Genomic DNA, 25,990 nt, shown 5'->3' on the forward strand with positions numbered 1-25,990 from the left:
GACAAAGCCCATGTCAATCGTGATAAAGAAACAAGAAAAGAGGATCTTTTAAGAAGATTCCTTGATGGTTTAATTGATGATAAGGCTCGTTTTCATGTAGAATTCATAAAAGAACCAAAAAATATCGATGAAGCTGTTTTTCAAACAGTATGTTTCCAAGAAACAAAACAAAAGAAAAGGTCATATAATGAAAATATTCGACACATATTAACTGATTCAGATAACAGTGATTTAGAATGTGATGTTGCAAGAATTGCACCAGGTAAAAATAAAACAAGGCTCATTAAGAAAGAGGTTAATAGTGTTCATGAGAACCTATCAAATAAAATAGAAACCAATGACATGGACAAATTCAGAGAAATTGTCAGAGCAGAATTAAATGCATTGACTGCCCAACAAAACCAATTAGAATTTCACAAAAGTTGCAACACCGCACCAAAAGCCCAATTTATGAAGGATAGGTCACATACAAACAGTTACATTAAAAGCAGAATGAACAATGACAGGAAATGTTTCTATTGTCATGACCCATCGCATATAAAAAGAAATTGCCCAAAATTACAAAACATGCAAAGTCAAATAACTGAACAGTGTAAAATGCCATCAGCATTCCCATCCCAAAGTAATATGCACAAAGGGAGAGAAAATCATGCCTACACCAATGGCACACAACTGATGAGTCAAAATCAAAGCAATAAAGGCAGTGAAAATCAATGGCACCATCAAAACAACACCAATAGCTACAGTTATGCTACCCCTGGCTCATGTTTAAACTAGATAGGACTGACTTAAAGAGACAGTCCAAAATTTTGAAGGCCAAAGTAATGTTGTTATTCCAGCAAATAATCCTATTAGGCGAGGTTTCCCATTATCAGAAAGTATATATATTGCTGGATGTGTTCAAGGAGTGCACGTTAATTACGTTGTTGATACTGGTGCAGAAAAAACTGTAGTTTCCAAAAATATTTATAATAGAATTGATGATTCATGTAAACCATCTTTACAAAAAAAAGGCAAATTACTACATGCAGGTGGGGAACCATCGACAGATTTTGGAAAATGTGATTTAGAATTGCTAATTGATGGATATAAAACAAAATTAGAAGTCATTATTGCAGATATAAAATATGATGTTTTACTGGGTATGGACATTTTAAAAGGAAGTAACGGCAAACCTGCTGATATTATACTTAGTCAGAACAAAATTTTACTCAATGGCGCAGAAATTACATGTCATCAATACAGTGATAATACTGTACGGAAAGTTAAGTCTGCAGATCATTATGTTATTAATGGCTATACAGAACAAATAATTGATGCATATGTAGACAGATATGAAATGGATGACAGTAGAAAGTGTGCTGACATTTTAATTGAGGCATCAGCTAGTTTAAAAAACAATTTCCCTGTTATGATTGCCACAAGTTTAGCAAATATCAATAGTGCCCCAACAGTTAAAGTTAGACTGATAAATCCATTTCCTAATGATGTTTCAATTAATCAAGACACAGTGATTGGTACAGCAGAATTTGTAGCAAATGACCCAGTACAATTACTTGAGTCAGAAAATATGCAGGACCTCAATACAAATTCAATAAGGAGATTACAATTTGTTCAAACACCTGAAAACAAAGTCCTAAGAAATGTTTCTCAGGACAACATTAAAATAGCAAATGATAACAGCATAAGTGAGCAAATACCAGAACATTTAAAAACACTGTACACTGACTCAGTTAAAGACAAAAATCAGTCTGATATTAAAAAGATTGCAAATGTTCTTATAGAATACCAGGATGTTTTCTCTAAGGATGAAAATGACATTGGCCTTACCAATTTAACTGAGCACACTATTGACACTGGCAATGCACGGCCAATCAAACAACCTTTTCGGCGTGTTCCAATTGCTTATCAAAAAGAAGAAAAAAAGGCCATTGATAAACTTCTTGACCAAGGGGTAATAAGACCATCAAACAGCCCTTGGGCTTCACCGCTTTGTTTAGTTACCAAAAAGGATGGCACAATAAGGCAATGCATAGATTATCGTTTGTTAAACAAGGTCACTAAAGTAGATGCATTTCCAATACCAAAAGTGGATGAATGTATTGACACAGTAGCAGGATCTAAATTTTTTTCAACACTAGATCATACATCAGGTTATTTTCAAGTTCCTTTGCATGAAAATGACATTCCCAAATCAGCATTCACATCAAAGTATGGGTTGTATGAGTTTACCTCTATGCCGTTTGGTATGACCAATAGTGGAGCTACTTTTCAAAGAGTTATGGAACTTGCTTTAAAGGGTCTACAATGGCAAACATGTATCATCTATATTGATGACTGTATTGTATTTGGAAGCACAGTGGATGACCACATAAACAGGTTATCTGAGGTTTTAAACATATTTAGACAGGCAAATCTAAAGCTCAAGCCTAAAAAATGTGAGTTGTTGAAAGATGAGGTTACATTTCTTGGATACAGGGTGTCTGCTAAAGGTTTCAAACCAGATCCATGTAATGTAAGTAAAGTTTTACAATGGAAGGTCCCCGAGAATGTAACAGAGGTTAAACAATTTCTTGGTCTTTGCTCGTATTATCGTAAACATGTAAAACATTTCAGTACTATTGCAACACCTTTGTTTGATCTCACCAAAACTGATAGTTCTTTGAAATGGACAAATGAATGTCAAATAGCGTTTGACAAATTGAAACATTGTCTTACAAATCCAGATTTCATGACTTTACCAATAAATGATGGAGAATTCATTTTAGATTGCGATGCTTGTAATTTTGGTATAGCTGCTGTATTAAGTCAAATACAAGGTGGAAAAGAAAAAGTAGTCGCATACGCTAGTCGTACATTGAGTAAAGCAGTACGAAACTTTTGTGTGACAGATAAAGAATTACTTGCTATTCGATATTTTGTCGAATACTTTCGTCATTATTTACTTGGTAGAGAATTTAGAGTGAGATCAGATCATAGGGCGTTACGTTGGCTTTTTAGCCTGAAATCGCCTACAGGCAGAATAGCACGTTGGATAGAAATCCTATCAGGATACACATTCCAAGTTGAATACCGGCAAGGTCAAAAACATGGCAATGCTGATGCTTTGTCAAGGTGTCCCAATCCAAAAGATTGTAATTGTCAAGATATTGATACCGAGGAAATGCTTAAATGTGGACCATGTTTCAAGTGTAGAAAAAGAGCGTTAGAAATGGATTCAAACATCCATGATATTTCAAGTCAAAATGTATGTACAAACAAAATATACAATGAGCCTTTAAAGACTTGTTCAGTTACTGATTCAAAGGTCAACGACATACATGTAGTAAATGAGTCTATGTCAAATGTAAAGGTTACAAATACTGGAACAAATATAGAATCAACAAGAAGTGTTGATTGTTTATTATTATTACTGTTGTTCAGCTGTTGTCTGAATGGAATATATTTTTTGTTTGGCCTAATGAAAAGGTCAATGTTTGAGACAATAAGTCTTGTTTTAACAGTACTTATTACAGTGACTGTTTACAGATTGAAATTCAATTCTGTGTATCGTTCAGTGTGTAGATCAATTACTACAAGGTCAAAAACTGGTTCCTTAGATGATTACATTACATGGTCAAACAGTTTTACTATACAAGACATAATAGATTTGCAAATGAAAGATAAAGATATCGGGCCTATATTAAAATGGCTGTCATTGGGTAGCAAACCTAATGGGAATATGTCCAATTTAGAAAGTGTGGTTACACGTCACTATTTGCATTGCTGGGATGCATTGATTATAAAGGATGGTTTGATTTTTAGGCGTTTTCATAAGAAGGATAATTCAGGAATATTTTTACAATTATTAATTCCTAAGATATTACAAAAAGATGTTTTGTATCAGATGCATAACAGTATCTTATCTGGTCATCTTGGTCGCAAAAAGACACGAGAAAAGTTGTTACAGAGATACTATTGGTATGGTGTTAGGGAAGATATTCATTTATGGATTGAACAATGTGACAATTGTGGTGCTAACAAGACACGTACAATAAATCCAAAAGCTCCGTTAGGAACACTCACAGTAGGCAATGTTTTAGACGGATTATCCACTGATTTTTAGGTCCACTGCCTTATACTTTAAGAGGTAATAGGTACATTTTAACAGTGACAGATCATTTTTCGAGGTGGTTGGAGATAATACCTGTACCTGATCAAACAGCCGAGACAACAGCTCGAGTGATACTAAATGAAGTTATTGCAAGATTTGGATGCCCTATTTCTATTCATAGTGATCAAGGAAGCAATTATGAAAGTAAACTTTTCTCAGAATTATGTGAAATGCTTGAAATTAAGAAAACGAGAACAACAAGTAGAAACCCAAAAGGCAATGGTCAAACTGAGAGATATAATAAAACATTAATACGCATGATCAGGGCTTATCTGTCTGATAATCAAACTGACTGGGATTTAAATTTAGGTTGTTTAGCAGCAGCATATAGAGCTACTCCCAATGAAACTACAAAATTTACTCCAAATTTATTAATGTTGGGTAGAGAGGTCAGACTACCTGCTGAGATTGCTTTTGGTAGTTTTGCAAACAGTAAAAATGAATTGATCTCCTCTTATGGTGATTATGTCTTGAAACTCAAAAATAAAATGCTAACTTGCCATCAAATTTGTAGAGAACATTTTTACAAAATGCTGCTAAAAGACATACAGATTTGAACGGGTCAGAAAAAACATTTAATCAGTACAATGCTGGTGACATTGTTTGGTATTTAAATGTGAGAAGAAAAGAAGCAGTATGCACTAAGTTGTTAACACCATACTCCGGTCCATATCTCATCCAAAGTAAAATTAGTGACCAAAATTATATTTTACAATTTTCTAAATCTGTGACTGATGTGAAAGTTGTACACCATGACAAATTGAAACCTTACAAGTGTACTTGTCCCCAAAATGGATTTCCAAATAAAAGAAATTCAATGCAGATAAATTCTGCCAGTTTTTCTGCCAGAAACAGAAACTATTATTTGCATGCTGTTTAAGCTCATTAATAACAATGATTGTCATGGTAAAAAGATTAAAAATAATTGTATTACAATATTATAACATGTATTGAAACAAAATTTTGTGTATTTTCAGAATGTCTTACATCAACAATAGAGGCAGGATATTTGAATGCCAACATTGCCTTCCAAAATATCAAGGCGAAAAATCTAAAGTTTTTGATCATTTTTACAAAAAACACGTCGCTTTGGACAAAGTTCCATTTTATTGTGCAATTTGCAAATTTGTGTGTGCATCCGAAGTGGATTTATATCGTCATGTTAAAAAATGTAACTTTCCTCCACATGAGGCACTTGTAAATGCCATGTTGGCTAATAATGAAAACGTAAATGAAAATGCTTCATTAATCAAAAATGTCAATCCATATGTTCCAACTTCCTTGGACATTGTTTGCTTTTCAAAAGAAGAGTCGTGTTTGATTTTTAACAGTCGTTGTAAGTCTTCAGACATTTTGAAATCTGCAATGGAATCGTCAGGCTTAAAAACGAATTCCATTCACAGTACCCCTACTGTTGACATTTTGCCCGAGATGTTAGGTGAACACGATTTGTCACCTTTTGACTTTCCAGAGTCACCATAACATTCTTCCAATAAAAGAATTTTGTGTCCTACAAAATCTCCATGGAGTGTATCTTCCATGTCTTCGTCTTCTTCATCGTCGACGTCAACTTGTGACACTTGCATAAATGATCTCAAATCTGAGATTAATGAACTGAAATCAGCGGTTCATATGGGCCAATTAGTTGATGAACTCCGTGAGTTCAAAGCCGAGAAAAGGGCTGTTGTTCCAGCTTTTGTTGTTCCTCCCATTCAAAATAGAAAGGAGAATGAACCAGTCATTGTTCGAAGGCCAACAATCACTGAAAGGTGTCATTACCAGCCATCTCCTGCGAGTTCACGTGGTCGAGGGTATCATCCTTACCGGTAGCTGAAATAATTCGCGTTCAGAATAAATCTGAACGCTGAAACTCCGGTCTGCAAAAACCATAACGAAAATTAAATACATTACTATTATATCAATATGCTTAAAATTGCCAAGAGTCTGCCAAAGAAAAAATCATCAAAAGACTCTTAAGGCGGCAATTTATATTGACTACCTTACCGGCAACAAATACGGAGGCCACCACTGTTCCCGCCAAAGCCAGTGAATACCCACATAAGATTTTGATACAACGTGTTTTGCACAGCCATTATTTTGCACAGCAATTATTTTGCACTGGTTTCCTGAAAAACATAATAAGCTAACCATAAGTAACTTCTTTGTCATTTAAAAAAAATCATAAATTTATACTAATTTTCATTGTAACATGCATATGGAAATAATGTCTTAAATCCGAATATGCAAATGCATCCAAAATTACTAACTTAGTGGTCGGCTACATTTAGAAACAGATTCAAGAAATAACTAGAATCTTGCCATAGAAACAATTAACGCACTTTAACACTAAATACAAATTAATTGTTAACATACCGAGTTTTGGTATCTCTCCTTCCATTACATGTAAATAATCTAGAAAAAACGAATCGAAATTTGAATAGAAATTCTAACGGCATGGCTGGTAAAGGGAAATAACTCTTTAAACCATGCAAACTGTGTAAAACTCGGATCAGCAAAGGTCGTAATGCACTAAATAATTCCGACGGTTACAACCTTAATTGTCATTTTTATTTTTTGGCAACCAATAATTGATACTATGAAATGTGAAGTAAACATAGTCATTTTATTTATTAAAAAATTGCTGCATTATAACAAGATTAATGATAGTCAAAGAGTTTATTTAACATTTGATGTGTTGTTACTGTTGCTGTAGTTTTATTGTTTATGTTGATGTTCAAAGGTAAATTTAAAGAGCATTGGCTGTTTGCATTGTTGTAAAATTGATCTTTAAAAAAGATCGGAATTTCCTCCAAATGTTTTAATCACTTTTGACATGCTCTGTTGTTTGAGTTGCTTGTGATAGAGGAGGAAACATACTAGTCTTATCCATGCTCAATGTTGATATATGTACTTAATTTGTTGTTATAAGTAAAATGTCATGAGCATCACAATGTTTAATATATTTGTTTAAAACCCTTGCTCATAACTTACTTGTTAACATGTTTGTTCCTATTATTGTCACTTGTGTTTTACAGCACTAGGTGATTAGTATTGTTATTATCGGAATGTTATATATGCTGAATATATTATCCATTTGTTAATTTGTATTGTATTAATTGTTCAATGTCGATAGTTAGACATTAAATTAATAAATTTTATTTATTGAAAAGGAGTTATTTATTTATTGTGATTGTTTAAATGATTCTATGAACTTAATAGTTTTGTGAGGACACAAACAATCTTAAGAGGGGGGTAATGTAACACATGTAAACCTTAGTGGGTGGGGTAATATTTATTTACTATTTGATATTTAACCTATGTTTCGAATGCTGTCTGCAGTTAAGCTATAGTATTGTATGAGACTCTAATGATAACAGACTTGAAAATTTACCTGGATTACCAGCTACGCGATTGTTGGAGTTTAAATCCAGATTCTTGTAAATTTATTGTACACATGTTCACTTAGTGTTATTTAACCCTAGGTGGCGTTGTAGCTGAGAATGACGTCACTATTACGTAAACAATCTGCTGTAAACTGTTTTTATACTGCATCAATTTTTATTGTTTTAAAATACTATTTGCATTTAAAATAGCAAATATGCAGGTAATTTATGTAGTAGTATATATATTATTGTTTATACATATTGAAATGTTATATTTTTCATTGAACAATCCAAAGTTATTGGTGATTCTGTCAGTCTTCTGCTGTTCACGTTATGACATTCTAATACTTAGCAGAATTCTGCGGTTACATAATTTCTGAGAGTATAAAAGGCCGTGAGTTCTGAGTTTGAATCACTCTAACCAGAACGGTTGGGTCGGTAGGTGATAACGCAAGAATATGAGAATAAAAGAAAGACAAAGGCTTTGAAAGTTGATGGTTTGTAATTGACAACCTCATAAGAAAAAGAAATATAAACATACAAATATAACAGAAAAACTTGCAGGATTTTAACAGAAAACTTGCGGAATTTTAACAGAAAACTCACAGAATTTTAACAGAAAACTTGCAGAATTTTAACATAATTACTAACTTATAACTTTTACTTTTCTCATATAATGTTATCATTGACATAAATGTATTATGTTCATAAATGTGTGATATGATGAAAATAATAAATGATTCGTTTGACAAAATTTATAAAAAGTGTTTATTTTTCACTTCTTAACTAAAAGAAATTTATCTTGACACGATTCGCTACCGCTTCCGAAGATATTTACTTTCACAAAAGTCAGAGTCGTGACAATACAGTCCAATCGTTTGATAGTGCCTCGAATATAATTCCTCTATATCAAGCATTAGTTATTTACGGAAAAAAAACTTCAAAACTTGAGAAACCATGTATATTGAAACAAACGCATTACAAATTAACTCTAATCGACCGCGTTAGTGCTTAAGTATTTTAAGAAACATATAAAACAAACTTAATTAACTCCCATTTAGCACATGCCAGATCGAAATCAAGACCAAGATAAGTAAATTCCTATTTAGAGCAACACATTCGAAATTCAATAGCACTGTATTATTTAAAAGTGATGTGGTATGAATATTTAACATTGACAGAAACTCAATATATTATACTCTGTTTTGCAGTGCATACATGCAATGTGAGGCCAACAGAGGGCAAGCTTTACATAGCCAACTACATCCAAAACAAGCTCCTAAGCCTGGCCAGGGATGAATCAATCCTGGCTTTCTTCTCAGACCCAAACTTAAAAAGTCCATCTTTTTAACATGTTACCTATGCGGGCCAGGTGCTGGTTTGTGGATTCATGTCCAACACTATACCACAGGCGCACTGAGAACGGAAGAGTAAGCTTGCCACTCTGGTTACAAGGGGGGATAAAGTGTTGAGTCCACGGGCAGTCTGCTACAGCAGCATTACATCTTCCATCATTGTGGCATGGGGGAATCCTAAAAGCAGCCTTGTGTTAAAAGTGGAATAGCTGTACACTTATCGCAAATATAGTAATAAGTGATATTCTTTCAACGGAAATATGATGTGGTGTATAATAATGTATGTGTAGTTAAATGTTTCGAAAGAAACGTGTTTTACATATCTGATCGTTGCATTTTATATTAAGTGTTTAAGGAGTATCTAACATTAGAACAACATGTATATGTTGTTATTTTAATATAAACTTATTCTGTATTTTTTATTATAACGGGCAAGTTATTATAACCCTGTTTCAAAAAAGACAAAGCAATTGTGTTTAAAATCAATATTTGGCTTTAATATACATGAACATTTTTTTCTTATTTTACAAGTCAGATCCACATACATGTAAGAAATGAAAATTGGTCCATCGCAAGACTTCATAATATATTAATACTTGGGCTTCATAGGCTTAAATGAAACGACTTTTATCTTTTGAGTATTACTTACTGACAGGATATAAAATAATAAAACTCTATTTATTGTTCAATGTTGTTGATGGTCAATCATTGTTTACTAATAAGTTGATACTTGTGCTTCAAGTTTAGCAGATGTTCTTAAAACATGAATCGCCACATTTCTATAAAACTGAATTATACTATAACCAAACCTGTTACGCGTTTGATTTTATAGCAAAGAAATGTGACTTTTTATTAAACCCATTATGTAATTAGTTATTACGTTACTTATAAACTTGTCAGCAATAAACTGCTGTTCTGGTATGCATTTCTATGCACAACTCGGACAAAAACATTGTGGCTACTATCTCATTGTTAAAACTTCAGCTGTTAAACAGTCTTTCAAAATGATGTAATGTGCCATACTGTTTTTAAGAATTTAAGGAAGAGCATTTCTTGTAACAAATCTGACATTAATGAAAATTACGGTCGCAGCAAATACTCCAAGCATGCAACTATACCCGATTGCAGATCCACCTGGAATTTAATGCTACCTTAAACTGTTTGTAACCTGGAAAATTTCTCCAATCTGGAGAACCAGATGCGGACCCAGACTTCTAAGATGGCCCTCCTAACCTACTGCTTTAGGGCCGACGCTTCAATGCCATAATTTTCCGGAGAAAGTGAACTCATGAGAGGATTCTAACTTCAAGTGCGACATTCCTTCTGTCAATATCAGCCAACTTCTGTAATGGTGTCAGTCTCGTGATCATTAACCTCGCGGTTTGCATCCCAAATTGACAGTTCCACTTAACTAAATGACCCGTTATCACCGGGTATTTGATCAGACATGAATTAAATCGAGCCAAACTAATTCAGTTATGTTCAACAACAAAACACCTGGCACTTCCAAACATATCCTTTTGGAGATAATTAAGGAAAGACGAAACAAAAATCACCTTTATCGCTTCTAACAGGAGATTACTCAGAGGGCTTTACACTCTGGCGGAAATATATACAGTTAAACCTTGACAAAACTAGGTAGATATTTCCAAACACCTTGTTCTGATCTACACTCAATTTCCTGCAATAATAAGGGATCGATGAAAACATGATGAACTTAAGTTGTTGTACGCGGACTCGTACTTATACGAATTCGGCAATTTAAGTACAGTTTCACTATAGGACATCTAATGACAAAACAAATTGCATCCAGACGGGAAGTTGTGTGTTTTCTTCAAAAATGCAGCCACGATATGGACATGAGTACATATCTTTCAATAAAAACACATGACCTGTGTATTTTGCCAGTGACTACCAAAAAGTGTGACAGGATGTGTGCCGTGGCTTGGAACTTATTATTTTAATGGCCATCATCTCAAAGCTGTAATAGGTATTGAAACTGCATAACAAATGTACAATTAATTTAATTTAAACCTTATTGCACCAGAACCATAACGCTTCTTGTGCCATTTTTAAATCCATTTTCTTGGAAGGTGCTTGATGTCTTCGGAGAAGATTTTTAAAACGCTTCATGAGTAAATAGCAAATATGCATGACCTTTCGATAGGTAGGAACACACCGTATTCACTACGACATCGCGACACTTTTAATGTGATTGCAACAACATAATATTTCATAACGTTAAAAACTAATAAAAAAAGTTTTAAAACATTAAAAAATTTGGTTATAAACTGTATAAGCGGTCCTTAACTGAGAACTTTTGCAGTCATTAAGTATTTGAAGAATGTTGTTTGTTTTATTGTGTCCTACATATATGATTGTGTGCAGTAATAAGAAAATCCTATGAGATTCCTTATCTCTGTCTTTTTGTGTGTATACATTAAGTAGGTTTCTGAAAATCGAAAAGACGATAATATATAATCACATTTGTACAGTAATATACTGTGTTACACGAACGTGTTACCATGCACATTCAAATAAAATAGAAAGTGCTTTACATTAATAACTTGTTTGTGATGTATTTAAGGTGATGGATTTCTGCATCGCTAACCCTGGTTCAATTCCCGAAACGGCATTTCCAATCTTCCAATATATATCGGGCTTTAAGACACACAAAATTAATCTTGCATTTTGAAATTCCCAACCAAACGGAGGTATTATATTTTTAGAAGGCTATTTCCTGATGTATGTTGTTATGCTTTGAAATTGTGCTTAATGAATGCATTACATTATTTTTGTTAACGAGATTTGTGGTCTAAGACTTTAACAAAATCAATAAATAAACAGTAAATTTATATTTATCATCATCTCTGCAATGGTAGCTTTAGTCTGTATAATATGTAATCATATTTGTATATACTTTCGTTACATGTTGAGTGAATTCAGAATGCAAAGGGTAATAATTATGTTTATAATGACATAGTCATAAATTTTATTACATAATTTTGATCTTACAACTTTTTGTAAATTACCTACGACTCAACAAGCGCTTACTTCCTTTGAGCATCAATTCAGCATAATCCAATAGATATGTTCTTTAGAAAATTATTTAATTACCATAAGGTGTATTCTGAAAGTTACTCTATCAAATCATCAAGAGTCAAATAACATGTTGGATGTTTCCGCATTTGCAAGAACTATGACGAATAAAAGGGGGACAACAAAATGATGGGGCAAACAAATGGCCCGGGCACTCATATTTACAATATGTGACCGTAAATATATAGTGGCCCATGTTATGCTTCATTAACTAAATCCCTAAGATCGTATAAACAAAATAAGATTGCCGCGATGCAAAGTATGTTGTAAATTTCCAATTAATAAAGAAAACAGTGTAATCCTTTTTTTTTACATAGAACTTATTTCAAATATATGTAATTTCAACCAAACATTTGACCAAGTCAAGTCGACACATAACACGTTTAAAAATCAACCAAACACAACGATGACAATGCAAACAGAATCTACATAAAATTTATTCTATATTTTTTTTTAAAATAAACCCATTTTGATTTACATGCATAATGTTCATCCGTTTTCTTACAAAATAGTGTGTGAGTTGTCCAGTACCGATTTATTCTTTTCCATAAGTTAAGAATAAAGGCAAATATTTAAGTACTCAATATTATTTTAATGGCCCATACGCATGAATCAACATATAATTATAGTAACAGGCGAAATGTTAACTAGCCAAACTACATAAATAGCTATATTTTTTCCAGCACGAACTACATTTCAATAAATCTGAGCTGCCGAGCTGGTGGATTGCGTAAACACTGATATTAATTAATTACAAGTTTGTGTCAACATTTACATAAAAACTTGCCTTTGATTAAGCAATTCAACACAACTATTCACATTTGCTTTATTCCGTTCAGTTTTCAGGGCAACCACGACAGAATTGATAAAACACCAATGTCGCAAAATGAAAGACATCTCTGTCTTATAACAATGGCAATTTACACGATAAAGCTGCTGGTTACATGAATATCCCAAATCATGTCGAACCATGCAACTTTGTCATGCAAGTACCTCGTCATCAATTGGGCGTTTGTAAACAATGTAATTACAAAGACATTATGCATCACAGTGGCATAAGTCTTTAAGTTTAAGACAAACTAAAATGCTGCTGGGAATGAAAGGTGTCAAAATTAATTTTACTTCATATTTGAAAAGGTGAAACTCATATCAATCATCTATCATCACATGTGGCTCATATAACGTTGTAAATAATGGTTTATATAAAAACACGTGTGTGCATTCATATTAATTTTTAATGCAATCTGTGTCGATTATTATTGTTGTATGACAGAGCTGCTACATTGCAGATTAGTAAAATGTAAAAGACTGAAAACTTATTTGTTACTTTGCACATCAATAATGAAATGAGAGTGCTTTCCAAGAATGCATCGTTTTCGGATGATATAAGAGTGATAAGAGTGTCTGCATCGCTTGCAGATGCCACTGATTCAATTCCTGAAACTGTATCCCGTTTTATTTAACGATATTTCCCTTGTTCCAATATGTTTCCTGTGATAATGTTGTAATGAGTTTAACAAAAACAAAACAGAAAACTTTAATTATATTTTATTATCCTTTTCGTATTAAATTTTCTTAGGTAAAGTTACGAACTTCAAGGCATTCTCAATTAAACTCGCATTTTGAAAACCAGAACCAAACGGCAGAAGTAAACTGTTTCCTATGTTTCTACCGCTTCACTCGTGTTGTGCTTTTAAAGAGTGATAAATGAATTTTAATTGCATAACATTGTTTTTATTCGCGAGTGTTTGGTCTAAGACTGGGAAACAACGTAACTATAAACAGTTTATTGATAAATCTTTATGTTTAAGTTATATATTGCATCCTCTGTGCAGTTATATGTTTAAAGTTAATAATTTATTAAAAACACATTGTAGACAAAATTCAATGTATATATAATTTCTGTATTTATTTTGTATTACAAATGTTAAACCTCTTGTTAAATGTATTCTAAAGCCATGTATTTAAAGCGCTCGATTTCATTCTATTCATTATATTCTCTCAGTTAATAAAACTTATTTTTAATTAGTATTTTCGTTTGTCATTTAAAACTTCGAAACAAGTTTATTTTTGTGTAGCAAATTACCAGGTATTGTACCGCATTTTTTTCAAGAGCTACAACAATTCTTTTGATGCACGTATTGATTGTTAATGATCTGAGTAAATTAAACCCTTTTGTATTAATCTCAATTATATCAACACCAGAAATCGTACTGAGATACTCTGGATTATTTTTCCTGGGTAGAACTAGTTCTTGGTAATTTTCCTGGAGATCTTGAGATTTCTTTAAAAGTGAAGGATCGATCCTCGAGTATTACTTTTCGGTGTGATATGCTTTTTTATAGATAGTTTGTGAATGGTAATAATATACGTTTGTTCATGTTGTTCTTTATAAAATGCAATTCTTCACAAATAAATGACTTACCCGGTATACCACATTTTTAAACCTTCTTTTACAACTTAAAAACACACGAAATAATGTTTGAGGTTATACAAATAATAATAACATGAGACTGAGCTTAACATTGCCTATTTCCAAATGTCAATTAGGTAAAAGTTACCTACGTTCGTCAACCGGAAATAATGACTATAATTGTCGTCATTGTCATAATTTAACAACAAATACGTTTTAACTTTAAACAATTGAAAACCTTTAACATTCCATCCCTACTTTATGATGTTTTAAGTGGAGTCGTTAATCTAACGACATGATGACGAGGGCCGGTACGATGAGAATAAAGGGTGCACAAAGTGGGGGTCCGGGAAAACACGTTACTAATTATCTTTGTTCTGCTGTTGTATATTTAAGACAAGTTAATGTCAACTAACTTTTTTTGTAAATACATCTCTTCGTACATTTTCAACCGTTTGAATAAAATCTTCTTCTCATTTGCAGTAGATTTTAAAATATGCATTTGAAACGGCATGGCTTTATACCAATGTTAACGTGGCAAACTAGTGAGGAATCAGTTAAAAAAACTTCTATATGTTTAATACCTGCTCATATTTTCTAATAATTATCAGGCATATTCACTGAATAGAATATTTTACAATAACTGATATTTGAAGAGTTGTGCATTGGTAAACTCTTAGTGCATCACTCTAACAAATTACAAAAAAACACAATGTTTTAACACGAAAACAATAAATAGAATTATACAAAAATACATTATAAATACACGTGACCACCATTAAGAATAATAAGTTTAAAAGTCTGACCAGTTCACACATGTGCTGTGAGAACTTAGCAGTGTACGATCAGTTTTACCCTTTCTAGGGCTGGTGACAATCACATAAAAATAAAAAGTTAACATTGTTAAAATCTCAAGACATCGTATAACAGGTCACGTTCAAATTACCATCCGAAGACCTACAATAATCAGCCACGATGGGTCCCGTGAAATTGCTTTTTGAAAATGCAAGTTTTGGGAAGTGTATTTGATAATGTGATAGTCCTTCAACATATCATCAGAGTTAATCATGTACAGTAAATGTAAGCTGTATAATAACCGAAGCTGTATAATAATCGATATATAGTTACTTTTGTAAATCAAACAGCGAGTGTTCACGTTAATTTAATTCATAGCATTTTATGATTCTATAACAGAACAGTTTGAAGGCTAGAATTTCATTGGATCCACCAAAATGTCATACCAACGTTACCTTTTATTTAAATTCATCAGATCTACTAAGCAAGTATTATAGTATTTTCAGACAGGAAATGGTTAAATAGAGGGTTTGGCTGGTTGCAAAAACGACATATGCACGCAAAAACACAACCCCTCCATCAGTATAACTAAAAATAAATAACCACTCATATCAGTGTGCTTATGTTTATTTTTCAAATTTCAAAGGGCATAAGTTGCGATTGGGTTTCGTGTTCGACTCTGCCACTAATAACCTGAAATAGAGATAACTAGCAATAATTAGTTTGTATACTTAAAACAAAATTATCAATTGTATTCAAAGATGTGGTAAAACGAGTTGACCTCTTTACCAGAAACAAATCATAAATTAATTCTTAAATATATAAACAAAATAAAAGCCTTAATAGTGCAAAGAAAAAAAAAATAAACAAAAATTATAATTATGTAAAAATTAGTTATACATATGGAGATTCACTTTCTGAAATAAAAAAACAGACACAAGTGCATCAGAGGTTGAAGTATCCAAAGTAAAAATCAAATAACATATATGTATGCTGAAATGAAAATACATAGACACTGTTTCACTAAAATAAAATACTTCGATGCATTTAAAAATATACCGTATCAGTTTTTAAAGAAATTCCTGAAAATTGAAACAAAACACGAGCTGTTATGTAGAAACGTAAATCCTTGGGACTGAGTTGCCTGTGTTGAAACTTTATATAGAAGTTCATATCTTAAAATCGTCGTGCAATATAAGGAAAAAGCCGAAAAAAACTTTCTTAAAGCCAATTTAAGTAAATTTGTTGTGTACGTTTATTTTAAGATATGTCAAAAAGCATCTTAATAATAGTATAATAATATTAAATTATAAATACAAATTATATCTATTTTATGATATTTCTACAAATAATATGGTAAAAGTGTGTTGCCGGTGTTGACACTTTAGATAGAAGTTCATATGAATATGGAACTGAGTTGATGGAGTTGAAACTTTAGATAGAAGTTCATATGAATAAGGAACTGAGTTGCCAGTGTTGACACTTAAGATAGAATTTCACGTGAATATGAAATAACAAACGATTGATACATTGTATAAAATCAACCTGTAGTAATGAACTTACTTGAACATGGGCGGTTAGAACACGTGGCCTTTCCATCGTTACACTTGCAATCATTACAATCGTCTTTGAAAGTTTGACCGTCCTTGTAGGTTTTTCCCATGTAGGTGCATGGGTCCTCTGTAATTAAACACAAATATGCACAAAGTGAAAGTTCAGCTGCATCTGAAGGAAATGAACATAGTAAAAGCTCTTGAAATATTTACAGTAGTCAATCTCTGAACATTGTGACGCAAACAAATAAACTAGGCAAAACCCACAAGTACACAACAGAGCAATCAAACGCTGCGATCACCGCATTTGAACTGTGAAAACAAAGCATTTTTAGCTTAAACATGAGCTCCAAACCTAACAATCGTCCCGTAACTATTCACATTAATGGCGAATCTACCGTAGCTATTCACATCAATGGCGAATCTACCGTTACTATTCACAACAATGGCGAATCTACCATAACTATTCACATCAATGGCGTATCTACCGTTACTATTCACATCAATGGCGAATCTACCGTAACTATTCACATCAATGGCGAATCTACCGTAACTATTTACATCAATGGCGAATCTATCTTTAATATTCACATCAATGTCGATTCTTTACCATGGACAAAAAGGAAAAAATATTAAAAAAAAATAGTATCGGAATAACGGAGAATACATTTCAATTTAATAACTATTTAATACACATAACGGTTGAATACACATCGAAGCAACATAATTGTCACGTGTTTTATGCGTGATCATTACATCAATGGCGAATCTACCGTTACTATTCACATCAATGGCAAATCTACCGTAACTATTAACATCAATGGGGAATCTACCGTAACTATTCACATCAATGGCGAACCTACCGTAACTATTCACATCAATGGCGAATCTACCGTAACTATTCACATCAATTGCGAATCTACCTTTAATATTCACAGCAATGTCGATTCTTTATTCACATTATTCACATCAATGGCGAATCTACCTTTAATATTCACATCAATGTCGATTCTTTACCGACAAAACGGAAAAAATATTCAAAAAAATAGTATCGGAATTGCGGAGAATACAGTTCAATTTAATAACCATTTAATAAACATAACGGTTGAATACACATCGAAGCAACATAATTGTCACGTGTTTTATGCGTGATCATAACATCAATGGCGAATCTACCGTAACTATTAACATCAATGGCGAATCTACCGTAACTATTAACATCAAAAGGGAATCTCCCGTAACTATTCTTATCAATGGCGAATCTACCGTAACTATTCACATCAATGGCGAATCTACGGTAACTATTCACATCAATGGCGAATCTACCGTAACTATTCACATCAATGGCGAATCTACCTTTAACATTCACATCAATGTCGATTCTTTATTCACATTATTCACATCAATGGCGAATCTACCTTTAATATTCACATCAATGTCGATTCTTTAAAATAGACAAAACGGAAAAAATATTCAAAAAATAGTATCGGAATAACGGAGAATTCATTTCAATCAAAACATTAAAAAAACATCCACAACTCATCTTTCTATCAAAATCTTCAAAAAACATTGCATCATGTAGTTAAATAGTCTTAAAATCGTCGTGCAATATAAGGAAAAAGCCGAGAAAAACTTTCTCAAAGCCAATTTAAGTAAATTTGTTGTGCACGTTTATTTTAAGATATGTCAAACAGCATCTCAATAATAGTATAATAATATTAAATTAAAAATACAAATTATATCTATTTTATGATATTTCTACAAATAATATGGTAATTTTCCTTCAAAAAAACTGAAAATAGAAATGGTTACACCAAATGTTGAAGCATCTAAATTAAAAAAAAATGCAAATACGTTTACGTATATGACAATACAGAGAAATGAATTTCACTACAACAAACTACCTAATATATAGAGTTAAAAAGCAATTTAAGCATTATTCTAAAAAAAATAATATTTTCAAACGGAAAAAAATCGATCGAGATACATTTGCAATTCTTATCTAATTGACATTTTTCGAATTAACTTAACCAACTTTTATAGAGATTCCCAAAAAAATACACACTTTTTTATTTAACTTAAACGCATTTTTATTCAGTAACAATAACCCTGGCAACCGGATTGCAAATGTATACATATTCTTACAGAAGCAAAAGTAAATATATAAATTGACTGATATATTGTTTATCTTTAACCGATAGCATTGAACATAGTAAAACTTTAATACCATCTGCAGAAAAGAAAGATTATAGTATCATGTGGCTCGTTATTTTTTTTAAGTTGCCTATGTCTGAACATTGCAACACAAAGACTGTTGTGTATTTAGATAATGCCGCTACGCCACGCCTACTTGTAAATGAAGCGTAGCAACGCTCCGCCCCATGTTCTTCATAACTGCATGTTGACCTCTGACCTGTGTTAGTTAGTTGTTAGTAGTGCTGCAACAATACGCCAAAAACCGTATTGCAATATATTGTTAGTTCAAAAACCCGTATTGCAATATATCGCAATATATTGCTTACTTGTACTAAAATTATAACTTGCCAATTACCCGATAATCCCGTATATTCCAGTTTTAAAGCAAATTCTGGTAAATATTTACTATAAATGTGCTCAAGAATAACAAGAAACACAAACATTTGCAAATTTTCTTAAGTATCAAATACATTTTGGCATTTGTTACTATTTGAAGATGTGATGAAATAACGTCCAACCGGGGCGTTTTTTTTCCACTGAACACGCGTAATTCACCTGACGTGATGTTCCCATTTTTATACAACACAAAGTACACCCATACTTTCCATGCGACGTTCTACATGTCTGTATAATTTTCGCGCGCTTTTTATTGAGACAAAGGATAAAGCACTTTTTATTTGACGCTAGAATTTTTTATTGTTGCATTAGCATTAAAATTTGGAAGCGTATTTCCGAAATTCGGATTACAAATTAAATAATGCTCAATTCAGAATCGAACGAAACATTTACAGCCGTTCGCAATTAATTCAACGATAATCTGTTCAAAAGCATCGAACGAATGCTCCGATGTAACAACGCTACTCCGGTATGATGAAAATCGTATCGCAATACAATATGCAGATTGCGTATTGCGATATATACCGATATACCGGTATATTGTTGCAGCACTAGTTGTTAGGCATTGATTGCTTCTATCGTTGAATGATAATAAAGTAGCCACTGAAATTATATGCGTTTCACTTCGTTTGTTTACCCAAACACAACAAACTGGCGACGAGGATAAAAAAAAATGTGGATTATATTTCGAGAATTTTATCCGTTTAATAAGATTGTGCGTGAAATTCTAAATATAAACACAAAATGGCAACGGGCCTGATTGGGAACATTAACGCATATGACAGCAATGTCGAAACATGGACTTCCTACCAGGAACGACTTGAACAGTACTTTATGGTCAATGACATCGATAATGAACGAAAAGTGGCAGGACTTTTAACACTCCTCGGTGAAAAGACGTACGGGTTGTTAAGGAACCTTACCGTACCAGCAAAGCCGTCCGAGAAATCGTATGAGGAACTTTGTCAGCTTTTACAAACTCATTTGTGCCCGAAACCGTTAGTAATCGCGGAACGATTCCGGTTTCACAAGAGGAAACAAGCAGTGGGCGAAAGTGTGAGTTGTTACGTAACTTCACTTCGGAAGTTGGCAGAATTCTGTGAATTCGGATCGAACTTGAACGATTCTTTAAGGGACAGGTTCGTTTGTGGACTTTAAGATGCAGGAACACAGCGAAGATTATTGTCAATCGCTGATTTGACACTGCAAAAGCCATAGAAATAGCGCTTGCCATGAAAGCTGCACATAAGGACGCCGCCGAGTTACAGTTGTCGGCAGCCGCCGATGTGCCTGTCAATCGAGTTGGACATTCAACAAAACCTAAGAAATGGAAGCATAACAAACATGCCAAAGAGAGCACCAAGTGCATCCATTGTGGGAAAACTAACCACCCCTCCGATAAATGCAGACTGAAAGATGCAATTTGTCATCACTGTAAAGCAAAGGGACATATAAAGGCTATATGTAGGAAGCTTAAGTCGGTGCAGTGTATGGAGGAAAACGTTTCAGTGATCAACACTGTGAACAAAGGAGACAACGGGAAATTCATCGTTAAGCCGAAGATTAACGATGTCGAGGTACCCATGGAGCTTGATACAGGATCAGCAGTTACCCTCATATCAAACAAGGATTTCCGAAAACGATTCGGAAATATGAAGCTCGATCCTGCTTTTTCCATACTGAAGACATATTCAGGCGATGTCATAGAGCAACAAGGGACAGTTATGGGGCATGTCAGTTATAATGGACAATCGCGAACATTGCGACTTTGCGTCGTAAAAGGTGATGGGCCTGCACTGTTCGGAAGGGACTGGCTGAGTAACATCAAACTGGACTGGGACACACTTTTTAACGTGAACGCTGTGACAACGGAAGGCCTGAAGGTACGTCTAAATTCTATACTTGACAAACATAAAGACGTGTTTAGTGACGGTATAGGACAGGTGAAGGGCATTAAGGCAAGGCTCACCCTAAATGAAAATGCTCAGCCTAAATTCATAAAGGCTAGGCCGGTACCGTACTCTATTAAGGCAAAAATAGAGAAAGAACTGGACAGTCTCGAGAGTCAAGGAATCATCTCGAAAGTTGACACCAGTGAATGGGCGACACCGATCGTTCCTGTCGTAAAAGGGAACGGCGATGTGAAAATATCCGGTGATTTTAAGGTTACCGTAAATCAATCAATCAAGGTTGATAGATATCCTCTCCCAAGAATCGAGGACATTTTCGCCAATCTGCCAAATGGGCGAAAATACAGAAAGCTTGATATACGACAAGCGTACCTACAACAAGAATGCGAGGACGAAACCAAGGAGTTGCTAACGATCAACACCCACCGAGGATTGTACCGTTACAACCGGATGCTATATGGGGTTTCTTCTGCTCCAGCTATATGGCAACGCACAATGGACCAAATTCTTCAAGGAATCCCTGGGGTGCAGTGCATGCTGGATGATATGGTGATTACTGGTGAAAGTGATAATGTGCATTTGGATAACTTACAAAAGGTGTTGTGCAGGTTATAGCAATATGGAATTGAAGTAAATAAGGACAAGTGTGAGTTTTTCGTGCCAAGGATTACATTCTGTGGTCATGAAATTGACGAACAAGGTTTATGGACGTGTCAGGATAAAGTAGAGGCGGTATTGAATACACCAGCTCCATGTGATGTTACATCACTTAGGGCATATGTCGGGGTACTCAATTATTACCATCGTTTTCTGCCAGACCTCGCGACCGTAACAAAGCCCATGAACGCGTTGCTCGAGAAAAATCGGAAATTCGTCTGGTCAAAGGAATGCCAGAGCGCGTTCGATAAGTCGAAAACACTTCTCATTACGGAACCTGTTCTTACACACTACAATCCGGAACTTCCGGTTAGGCTCGCGTCGGATGCCTCACCGTTCGGTATTTCCGGTATATTGTCACACGTTATGCAAGATGGCTCAGAAAAGCCGATCGCGTTCGCATCAAGGTCACTTACCAAAACTGAAATGAAATATGCTCAAATCGATAGGGAAGCATTGGCAATTTTTAGGGCAGTACAAAAGTATTACCCATATCTCTATGGTAGAAAGTTCACATAGGTTACTGATTGCCAACCCCTCACTTCAATATTCAGCCCGAGCAAAAGCATTCCGGCAACGGCTGCCGCACGCGTTCAGAGATATGCTATATTTCTCTCTAGATTCGATTACGATATACAGTACAAAAAGTACTAAAATGCATACTAATGTGGACGGATTGTCGCGTTTACCCGCGCCGTCAAAGGAAAAAGGTAAAGAAATTTCAGTTGAAGATGTGTTCTACACTTCTCAGTTAGAACAAATTCCGGTCACGAGCGAGGAAATCAGCCGTGAAACTAGGCGAGAGCGCGTTATGTCACGTGTATTTAGGCAAGTACAACAAGGTTGGAATACCAATGATAATGACCCTCTTTTGAAAGGCTATTACGCGCGACGAAATGAATTGACGATTCACCACGGATGCTTAATGTGGGGCATTAGGGTGATAATTCCCATTAAGATGCGTGAACGTGTGCTTGATTTATTGCACATCAGCCATCCAGGTATCGTTAAAATGAAGGCACTAACGCGTAGTTACGTCTGGTGGCCTGGCATTGACACTGACATCGAACACATGGTTAAAAGATGCGAACCGTGTCAGATGCAACAGAAATCGCCCGCGAAAGTTCAGTTACACCCGTGGGAATGGCCTACGTCAAGTTGGAATGCGAATACATGTAGATTTCATAGGTCCATTTCTTGGACGCATGTTTTTGGTTATCGTAGATGCTTATTCGAAATAGCCAGAAGTCATCGAAATGAAATCGATAACTTCTGAAAGAACAATTGAAGAATTGCGTACAATATTGCCAAAGCAATTAGTATTAGACAATGGTTGTCAATTTACATCTGAAGAATTTTCTCTGTTTATGAAGAGAAACGGGATATGTCATATAAGAACTGCGGTAGCAAAACCGTCCACAAATGGTCTTGTGGAAAGGTTTAATGGCTCTTTCAAATCTGCAATGCGCGCTTTAATGCATGAAAACACCGATTTCAATTTGAAGATCAACTCTGTCTTGTTGGCATATCGTAATACGCCACATTGTACGACGGGGGAAACTCCTGCAAAACTTTTTTTTTGGTCGGAATTTGCGCAGTAAACTTGATTTGATGATACCCGACACACAAACACGAGTCACTAATGGTCAAATGCAATTGCCAATGGCTGACAATAGAAAAGTTCGCGAATTCAAATTAGGCCAACGTGTCTTAGCGCGAGATTTCAGACCTACTTCAAGGGAAAAATGGATCCCTGGGTCAATAGTTTCTCGAGATGGTCCACTATTATACAAAGTAGATATCGGGAATAATATGACATGGAAACGCCATGTTGATCAGCTTCGCGCGTCGGAAATGCAGAAGTATTCTCTTATTACTGTACCTGTTTTCACACCCTTAGAAACTACTTTAAATGCCGCGAACACAAATGTCAGTGAACTTCAGCCGGCACCGAATTCGATGGAAATAAATGAGTCCTGGAATAATCGTTGTAATGATACGGATTTACGATTGCCAGAAAGACGCTATCCATTACGCAATAGAAGACCGCCCGAACGCCTGCAGTACTAATGACACTGATGGTTTAATGTTAAGCCAATTACGTGTTATAGTGGCATACAGACATTAACTTTCGTTGGCAGGAGAGAAAGACAGGTCATCAGTTGTTTTTACAACCTGTGTCGAATTCGGACGCTCACTAATGTTCTTTGATTGCATGCTATAATGAATAAAAGGTCATGCTTAGTTAAGAGGTCATGAACTTGAAATGGTCAAGGTTTTATTGATTATTCATTATATTTGTTAGAACTGTGTACATTGATATTTACATGTAAACGCATGTGTTTGTATGTTCATTTTTATGTACATGTATGATCAATGAAATTAAAAGGGGAGAATTGTTGTGTATTAAGATAATGCCGCTACGCCACGCCTACTTGTAAATGAAGCGTAGCAACGCTCCGCCCCATGTTCTTCATAACTGCCTCTTTACCTCTGATCTGTGTTAGTTAGTTGTTAGGCATTGATTGCTTCTATCGTTGAATGATAATAAAGTAGCCACTGAAATTATATGCGTTTCACTTCGTTTGTTTACCCAAACACAACAAAGACAATTTACTAGACAACACCATCAAGTACACGACAGAATAAAAAATAATAACAATCGGTTCACCAAATATAAAACGTTAGATAAATCAAAGAATTTGAGTTTTCACTGGATCTGCAAACCTTACATCATCACGGAACTACCAATAAATGGCTCATCCATACAAGTGACAAAACGGTAAAAATACCAAAACACGTTATGGGAATACTGCAATAGGCATTGGATCGGCACGGCTAATTTATATGTGGGTTAATACATATTGTAAGGATATCATATACAAATGAATAAGCTTATGGCAGCACAATTCAATTTAAATAGGAATAAAATAAAATACAGTTCAATGTATATACTATTTATTATGAATGGTTGGATGCAAAACAGAGAAGCAGATTTATTTACATTTGATGCGTAATTAGCCAAAACATAAATATTTATATCATCGTAGGGCAATGTCAGGACGAAGCCAATTTAAACACCGTGGATGTGTATACTAATTCTAAGAAATATACCGTAAATTTAAAGTACCAAATCTTAAATAGTATAATGAAATAAAATTAATGATTAAACTAATTTATTTAAAAAAATATTTTTATCCAAAGTCGAGATTTACTTACATAAAAGCAATACAAATAAAAAATAATCGTATATATTTATATATACGGAAATGATACTATAAATAAATGTTTTTCACTATATCAAACGACCTATTAAATTTTTTAAGCATGCTTTCAAAAAGAATCTTTCAGTCGAGACATATTTGCATATTCAAGGAAAATGATTGTTTTTAATTTAACGAACATTTTTTAAGAATCCCTTAAAATTACAAAATTGTATATTTTTCTAAAACGAGTTTTATGCAGAGACGTTTATCTTGGTAACTGGATTGTCAATAATTAAACATTGAACAAAAGCAAATTTAAATATAAGAAAGCAAACGACTGTAACAATGTATATATTCAAACTGGATGAACTAACTTACTGGGACAAACGCGTTGAGAACATGTGACCTTTCCTTCGTCACATTTGCAGTCGTTACAATCGTCTTTGAAAGTTTGATCGTCCTGGTAGTTTTTTCCTTTGTATGTGCAAGGGGTCTCTATAATTAAACAAAAATTTGCACAAAGTGAAACCTCAGTTGCATCAACAGGAAAGATCGATTTCAATAGCACGTGACTCTTTATTTATGGCAATCAGCAAATCTCTTAATAGTGTGACACACAACAAATATACAAGGCAACACAAACAAGTACACAACAGAACACACCATATTTACAATTATATCCCGGACTCGTAACTGTCAAATCAACGTATATTGGGTTTTTACTCGCACTTGAACAGCAATGAAATCAAAGCGTGAGGTAAAACATGTTTGAGCGCTCTAAACCTTACACTTGGCTCAGAGCTATCAGTCTTTGGAGTGTATATAACAATTACATGTAATTACTCTATGAAAGTTTGTTATAAATTTCTGAAAG

This window comes from Dreissena polymorpha, chromosome 1, assembly GCF_020536995.1.
Source record: "Dreissena polymorpha isolate Duluth1 chromosome 1, UMN_Dpol_1.0, whole genome shotgun sequence".
Lineage (NCBI taxonomy): Eukaryota > Metazoa > Mollusca > Bivalvia > Myida > Dreissenidae > Dreissena > Dreissena polymorpha.